The sequence below is a fragment of the Callorhinus ursinus genome, unplaced genomic scaffold, assembly GCF_003265705.2.
Source record: "Callorhinus ursinus isolate GAN/ISIS: 27379988/994484 unplaced genomic scaffold, GSC_fseal_2.0 scaffold46, whole genome shotgun sequence".
Taxonomy (NCBI): Eukaryota; Metazoa; Chordata; class Mammalia; order Carnivora; family Otariidae; genus Callorhinus; species Callorhinus ursinus.
In genome coordinates this window covers 1,610,582-1,619,113 of record NW_027397108.1, presented here as the reverse complement: position 1 = coordinate 1,619,113, position 8,532 = coordinate 1,610,582, and positions in this window count along the sequence as shown.

The window sequence follows — 8,532 nt, the reverse complement described above, 5'->3', positions numbered from 1 at the left end:
GGCGAATAATTGAATAAATAAATAGATGGGGGAAGAGGGAAAATCTCCTTGCAGAGCAACTGGAATTAATTCCAATTACTTTCCCTCCTCAGGAGTGTAGGCTAGATTTAGTGACTCCCTTCCAAATGAAAGGGTTTGGAAATGAACACAAAAAGTGGCTTTACCATGGAGAGACCTGGTAGTAGCCACTTTACCCAAGTGATCAAGGTTAACATCACCGGGGATAATCATGTGCAGATAATGGACCCCTGATATGATTTGATGAGAAGGGCCCTTCTTCTCTGTGGTAGTTTTCTCCATAGAAACCATAATCCCAGTTTAATAATGAGAATGCAGGAGACTAACAATAATTGAGGTACACTGTACAAGATAGGGGATGAAGACTCTTTTAAGTTCCCTAAGTTAATGAAAAACAAAGAAGGACTGAGAAAGTGTCACAGATCAGACTGAAGAGATGTGGTGACTAAGGGCTGTGGTATTCTGGATTAGATCCTGGCACAGAAAAACGACTTAGTGGGGAAACTGATGAAACCTGGATAGGGTCTGTCATTGACTTAAGAGTATTGTGCCCATGTTGACTTTTTAGTTCTGACGAACGTCCCCTGGTGATGTAAGGTGTTCTCATCAGAGCAAGAGCTAGGTGAAGAGTATGAAAAAAAATTCTAGGCACTGTCTTTGAACATTTTCTGCAAATCTAAATTTATTCTAAAATTAAAAAAAAATGGAATAGAATAAAAAATAGAGAAGACACTGTTGTGGAAGGGCTCTGGGCAAGTTTGAAGTTGACGAATTACGTTAAAAGGAGAAACTCCATCAATTCCCCAAAACATTCATTGTTCAGATCTCATTTATTATGTAAATTCTCTACAGTTTCAACCTGGGTCTGCATCTTGCAGTGTTTTCACCTTACAGTGTTTGTGGTATTTGATTTTATTTTGGGAAACATGTTTTATTTTAAAGTAGTCAGATTGATGGGCACCTGGGCGGCTCAGTTGGTTAAGCGACTGCCTTTGGCTCAGGTCATGATCCTGGAGTCCTGGGATCGAGTCCCGCATCGGGCTCCCTGCTCAGTGGGGGGTCTGCTCCCTCTGACCCTCTTCCCTCTCATGCTCTCTCTCATTCTCTCTCTCTCAAATAAATAAATAAATAAAATCTTTTAAAAAAAGTAGTCAGATTGATTAATAATCACCTTCACATTTTGTGCCTTTTGTATCTCAGAGTCCTAAAGATAGTCTCCTTTGTGTTTTTATAAAAGGTTAAAAGTTTTGTGCTATGGGAATTAGAACTTTCTCCCTTTTCTCACCTAACGATTCTTGGTTCAGCAAATCACATAGGGAGTTTTCAGGGTATATCAGCTGGAGTGTGACCTCAGGCTCCTCTGGATCTATTCCTTTCTGTAGGCTTTGTTTTGCTTTGGATGGAGTGAGGCATCCGATTTTAGAGACCCTCAGACACAACGTTTCTTTCCATACATTCAAATTAATTTTGTGTCTTTTGAGAATGTTTATAGTTCATATACACTTTGGAACTTTTTTGTTGATCATTAAAAATGATCATTCTCATCAAAGTTGCTAAACTACCTTGAAGGTAAGTTGTAGATATCAAGCTATTTCACCTCTGAATACATGCATGTCCTAAGAACTAGGATATTTTTATACACAGCCAAGAAACTCACATCAAGTCAACAAGCTTACCTAATATATACTCAATTTTCAAACATTTTTTATCATTCAACTAACATAAGGTTTCACATTCTTGGGTCTCCAGATTCTACCTCAGACCCCTCTGTCTAAATATCATTTATCCTACAGACTCTGTACCATAGACAAAATAGATTCCACATCTTAGATATTTCAATCTCCAATTCTAGACATTATTTCTAGAGACTCCATGGCTAACTCCAGAAAAAACATCCATTTCTGGTTCCACAGCCTTTCAGTGACTCAGCCCTCAGTCCCACTCACTGATCCACAGACATTTGCTATTGAACCCAGACACTAATCACCGACCCCACACATGCCTATCAATGTCTCCATACACCACCATCATCAATCCTAAAAGCCCCATCACCAATTTTACTAAACCCAGTTCCACAATCCACAGTTCCAGTGAGATTTTGGGCAAGTCCCCAAGGGGGTCAAGAAAGAAGAGAGGCATCAAAGACCCCATCTTTGCTCACATAAAGATTGTTGTCCTTCTCAAAAATGACCAGTAGATGGCAGAAAAATCCATGTTTTTGATATGTAAACACCTGCTCCAGAGATTATGGAGCTTTGAGAGAGTTTTGAGACTAGATCATCTGCCTGGTGAATAGTGAGAATTAGAGATCATTGTGATATCAGAAAATTCTCCATCTAAAACATTTTCTTCTCAGCCCACCTCGGCCCACCACTAACAACACAGCCCATCCCACTCCCATGTCACTGATCCAAATCTGTACCTATCTGAAGAGTCTTGTTCATCTCAACTTTCTCTTCACTAAAACCCATTAGGAGGAAATAAATACTTTGAAAACCATTTATGAAAGTCTTGCATGTGGTATTTTTATGTTTCCTACTAGAGTTTTTTGCATTGCCATAGAGATTCTTTGTTAATCCAAAGTGATCAATGGCCAGAGTGGTGTAGAAAGAGTCCATCTGCTTCTTAAATTAGGTTGGTGGAGGCAGCCTTATACTTTTAGAAATAATAATAAGAGCTGATATTTGTTTAGCACTTACTATGTGCTAGGCACTGTACTAAGCACTTTACATAAGCAAATTGAATCTTTACATTAACCCTATGAAGTGATGGCTGTGAAACATTTTTTACTAAGAAGTACACTGATGCAGGGGCACCTGGGTGGCTCAGTCGGTTAAGTGTCTGCCTTCGGCTCAGGTCATGATCCCGGGGTCCTGGGATCGAGCCCCACATCGGGCTCCCTGCTCGGTGGGGAGCCTGCTTCCCCTTCTCCTGCTCTCTCTGTCAAATAAATAAAATCTAAAAAAAAAAAAGAAGTACACTAATGCCCAGAAGATTCAAGTAATGTGTTCAAGGTCCTACAATTAGAAAAATGCTCAGGACTCTTATCTTTTCATCTATTCATACTACATGCCATGAGCAATATGGTGTTAGCATCGTTGGGGCTTTATGGATTCAAATGACGTCGCTGTTCTCTTGACCGTGGCAACACACATGTTGGAACCTTCCCATTACGGGATCTGGAAAACAGTTTTAGCTATGTTACCTTGGGTAAGGATGACCATTAATGAGTTCTGCAGGGGGCATTGTGACAATATCTAGACTGTTGTTAGCGGAATATTTTAAACTTGGACTGTCCCCCTGGCTCCAGGTTACATGACTCTCTTTAGGGCAGTGGAGTGTTTAGATTATACACCCTAGCCGCTGCCAGGGACCAATTCAAGCCCGCTTTCTTCTTCTCTGGCAGGCAAAACATCACTCATCATTCTTCAATTTGTGTGTTTCTCTGGAGGTATAGCTTGACGCTCACGAGCTTTGAGCAACATCTCTGCACCAGCACCCCTGGGGTGACATGGTGTGTAGGGTCACAGTCCTGTGCCTAGAAAAGAGTCTCCCTCCTCATCGTCCCATTTCCTATAACTCACTTTGGTGCTTAGGATTCTGGGTTGAAAGTAAGAGAAACCAACTCTAAGGCGCTCATTAAAAAGGGAGTTAAGAAAGTGTTGCTCCTCTTTGTCTTTCAGGAACTTCTCCCTCACCCACATGCCTCTTTTGGTCATGACCATCCTTCCCTGGACACGGGTGGAAGGCTTGAGCCAAGCCAGTCCAATCAGAGTAGCCCAGCCCAGACCGCACAGACTGGTCAGTGAAGGGCACATGACTCAGTGAGAGTTCTCCTTGGAAATTTTGATGCCCGAGAAGAGAAAAAGCTGGTTATTTTTGGTGAGGTTGCTGGGCCGGCACAGGGGAGCCTGTCTGAGGAAGGATGCCAGAAGAGTCAAGCTGAGCTGTGAGGTGGAGAGAGACCAAGAGTCATAAAGGAACCGCATCTTTGCATCAAGCCAGGCCCGGAGCCGGGGGCAGTCCTGTATTTTCCAATGATGAGGGCTCACAAATCCCACCTCTTATGCTTAAGTGACTTTGAGTTAGTTTTCTGTCACTTATAACCTAAAGTACTGGCTTGTATGCCTTTGAGGGTCCCCTCAGGCCCTAATTTAATCGTTTCCTTAATGGATGATTATTTTATTTGTAAAGATCTTTAAAGGAGCACATCTAACTAATCAGCGGCAGAGCCCTAGAAGGTCACCATTCATAACCCTTCACACTAGCCTCGATATCTGGTGCTGGGATTGGTATCATTTGGTGTTGCATCATAAATGAATTCATAGGCTAAGGGATGTTATCATGTTATTATCTGTTTTCTCTCAGGTGAAAAATTCAGTGTCAAGGTCATGAAGTAATTTTTATAAAGGCGACCTGCTGAACTTGAGGAGAAAATCCACTAAAAATGTTCAACTTTAATATTAGGCATTCCTAAAACCTAAATACAGAACCATATGTGGAAACAAGGGATAGTTATGTCCACACAAAAAATTTGGGGTCAAGAGCATGAGCTAAATGACACATAGGTCACTTACTTAAATTAGTGCAAATGGTCTGATCCCTTTCATTTGTTTGCCAGCTAGCTCACTTCCCTGACAAGCAATGGTGGCATCAACCAAATGTTGTAGAGACTCCTAAATTCCCCTGAGCTTGCAAAACCAAAAACTGAACTCGGAGTATGTGAAAGAGAGATTTGAAACGTGCTTATAGCAAGATCTGGAAATTACCGAGTAAACTATTTTTCAACATATATGCACTAAACATCATGAAGACTGGGACATCTCCAACTTCCATTATTAACAATATGAATTGGTTATCTCATAGGAAGTAGCCAATCTGAGTACATTCTCAGCAAACATCCTGAAGAACCCAAAGGCAAGAGCCCTATATGCCAGCAGTCACATTTTGAGATTGTTTGCATTGTGTTAGTGGGTCCTAGTTGACAAAATTCAACCAAAAATGAGGACAAAACTGTGATGGTCAGCATTACAACAATAATTTTGTTGCATTATTTTAAAGTTAGTGGTTAGATTTAGTCATACAAATTTAATATAACAGAGGTTTATAAAGGAATCGTAATTTAAATACAATGCATTATTTATAATTATTATAAAGGAATCGTAATTTAAATACAATACATATTTAAGTAAATTTCACTTTGAAAAGGGATATTTTAAAACATACTCAGAGGTGAAGTATGTTTTTCATTGCATCCTATCAGGGGTATATGATACTGCTATAAATGATCTCTGCTATTAGCTTTGATCACTTGGTTAAGATGATTTCTTTAGTGTTTCTCTATTATAAAATCACTATTTTCTCCTTTCCAGATTCCATTCTCTGGGACATGGTAAGTCCTCCCCATACTTAAGAGAAAGGAAATTAATTTCCCACCCCCTAGAAGGAAGATACCTACACTTGCTATTCAGAATTCTTCTGTAAGGAAGATTTGCCCCTTTCCCCCATTTATTTATTCAATATCTTATTAATATTGGTATAGAATGATGGGTACTTATTTTATTCTTTGAGTTATAATTTAATATTATATATTTATTTTGCTAGGAAATTTTTCCCATATTTTAATTGTTCTCATTTTTACATATTTTGCTTGGAAAATTGTTCCAGCTATGGCTATTGGGAGTTCTTTCATATTGATCCATGTGTCATTTTAACACACATGGGATCATCTTGTGTTTTAACTGCCCCAGCCCTGTAGTCAGTCCTTTTCCAAAGAGTTCTAATTTCTTTTATTGGATAATGGTGTTTAGAAACCATGATCTGGGCACCAGGTGTGCTCAGGACTAACAGGGTGTCAGTGTTTCTAGGTCTGCTCAGGAGACAGTCAAGAAATAAACAAAGAAGCAAATTTGATAAATAATATCTATATATGTATATATACATATATATGCTAATCTTTGTATAAGCATATCTACAATAATTTATGCATCTGTGTAATATATATTAAAATAAACATAAATTCATACTGTACTCATATCTCTGACTAAGCCTCACCGCAGGATACAAATGCGGCTTTTCTCCCCCTTGCTTATGCAGGGGGATTGGATAAGTTCATGGATGGCACTGAGAGGCCCTCATAGGGCATGGGGACAAGCAATTGATCCTTGGCCTATTTGAGACCTTCTCCTGAGGCAAAAAAGCCTGATTATTGGTTAAAATCATGGCCTGAAAAAGATTGCATGTTGTATATTAGAGGCATGGCTATAGGTCCCTGATCTGCAAGTAAGGTCTAGCTGGTACATATCAGCCTGGACTTGGGAATTTGCAGAGGATGGGGTGGGGTGGGGCGCAGAGATTAGGTCATGGCCTCTCTGGTGAGTGGTCAGTGTGGTGGGTCACGGATGTAGGAGCATGTATTAAATATTTAATCTTGGCAGTGGTCCTGTAAGAGAAATTCTGTAATTATTCACATTTCACAGTTGAGGAATCTGAGGAGATGAGCTGTTTAATGAGCTGCCCTGAGGTCCTACAGCCAGAAATTAATGCAATTTGGATTTTAACCAAAGTACCTTGAGTCTGGGTACCATTAAGTTAACCTTTATGTTTCTCATGATGATTAAAGGAATACTTATCACAAGCCTCTAATATTATTTATCCACATTCTATAATATTATAATGTTATATCAGTAAAGACAGAAGAACTGTAAGAAAGTCTTTGCCTAAATCCTTCATTGTCCTCCAGGCCCCCACCTTCCTGGTGGTTTCTGTATCCTCCTGGCTATCATGGCCAGCCTGGATGATCTGCTCTTAGGCACTATTATACCACTGGATTGTTTACTTAGAAGTTGGTGAGTCTGTTAAGAATGCAGAGTCCCTTGCTATGGTATTTCACCATTTGGTCATAAGGGTGAGAATTCTCCCTGCTGTGGTGTTGAGTGGGGGTCGTGGACATGGGTGCAGTGGGGCTACACTTTTTGTCTTTTTGAGACTTGGCTGGAGACACCCAAGTGAAATCTTGAATACTTAAACATGAGGGGTTCCATGCATACTCTTTTCAACCTCTCAGTCATTATTGCTTTATTCTAGAGCCGGGCCATTTCACCAGGAAAATGCAGCTCTATGAAATCACATTGCCAGGTTAACCCTACCAACTCCTCTCCGTACATATCTCCCCATGAGAACAGAAGATTCTCCATCCTACTCTGACTGAATGTGTCTGGGTCTGCCAGGTCCCAGTCAAACATCAACACTGCAGCCCCCCACCCCACACATATTCCTCAGTGCCGTATCACTTCTCCTCTTCCCTCTGCAGATCAAGTCTCCTGAGGAGAAATTTCAATTTGCCTGCACATCTGATGAGGAGAAAGACCATGGCTACATTCATGAACGGGTATTTTCCAGACAAAAATACCTCACCTAGGGTGAGCTCACACATCCCAATCCTTTGTCTTCTTTGACCCCCTGCATGGAACCCTTGATTTTGGCCAACAGACCAGAAACCCAGTCATTGCTCCTCAGTAACTTAGGACATTGTGCTCCCAGGACTGCCCATCCATGGCTGATTTGCTTCCTTGCCCAGGGTATCCTGAAGGCGTAAGGCTGGATCCACTCAAACTACAGAGGAAACACAGTATGCTGACCTTCCAAGTTTGACGTCTGTTTTCATGAGCAGTTTTGAATAACAATAAGTTAAAACTGAATAGATGTAGCATGAAATCTGGGAATGTACAACTAGGAGGAGAAAGAAGGCCTCTTGGTATCTACAAGGCAGAAGGCAATTCTACCATGAGTGACCACCAGCTGTTCTTTCAGCCCAGGAGCTATTCCTTCCTCTCTCTCACTGTATCTTGCTTCCTCTCCCTCTTCATTTTGTCTTCTTTTCTCTATCCTCATTGTCTTTCCCTTGTCCCTTGTTTTGTTTTTGCCCTTTCTTTCTATTTGGTGAGCCTCTTCAACTTCTCTTTTCCCTATCAGCACTGCCTGCGCCAAGCCTTTTTCTTCACTCACAACTCTTGACCCCCTGATGGACAGAGACAAACCCAGATTAGCTAATAGATGGTTTGGCTGGGTATGCTGGAACAAGGTGAAAATGGACGGCTACCACATGATATGTCAACTCAAGGGTGATTTTGAAAGAAAAGAGGTGAGGGAAAAACTCTCCCAATATTGGGAGTAAAGGAAGTGTTCCTGGTCATATTGTTTTGTGGAAAGACAAATGACCTGAAGTTAAGAGATACCTGTATTAGTTTTCTAGGACTACCATAACCAAGCACCACAGACTGCGTGGTTTAAACAACAGAAATTTATTTTCTCACAACTATGGAGGCGAAAAATTCAAGCTCAAGCTGTGAATACCATTGGTTTCTTCTGAGGCTTGTAGATGTCTGCTCCTGTGTCTTCACATGGTCTTTCCTCTGTGTGTGTCAGTGTCCTAATCTCTTTTTATAAAGATGCCAGTCATATTGGATTAGGGTCCACCCTAATGACCTCATTTTACCTTAATCACTCCTTTAA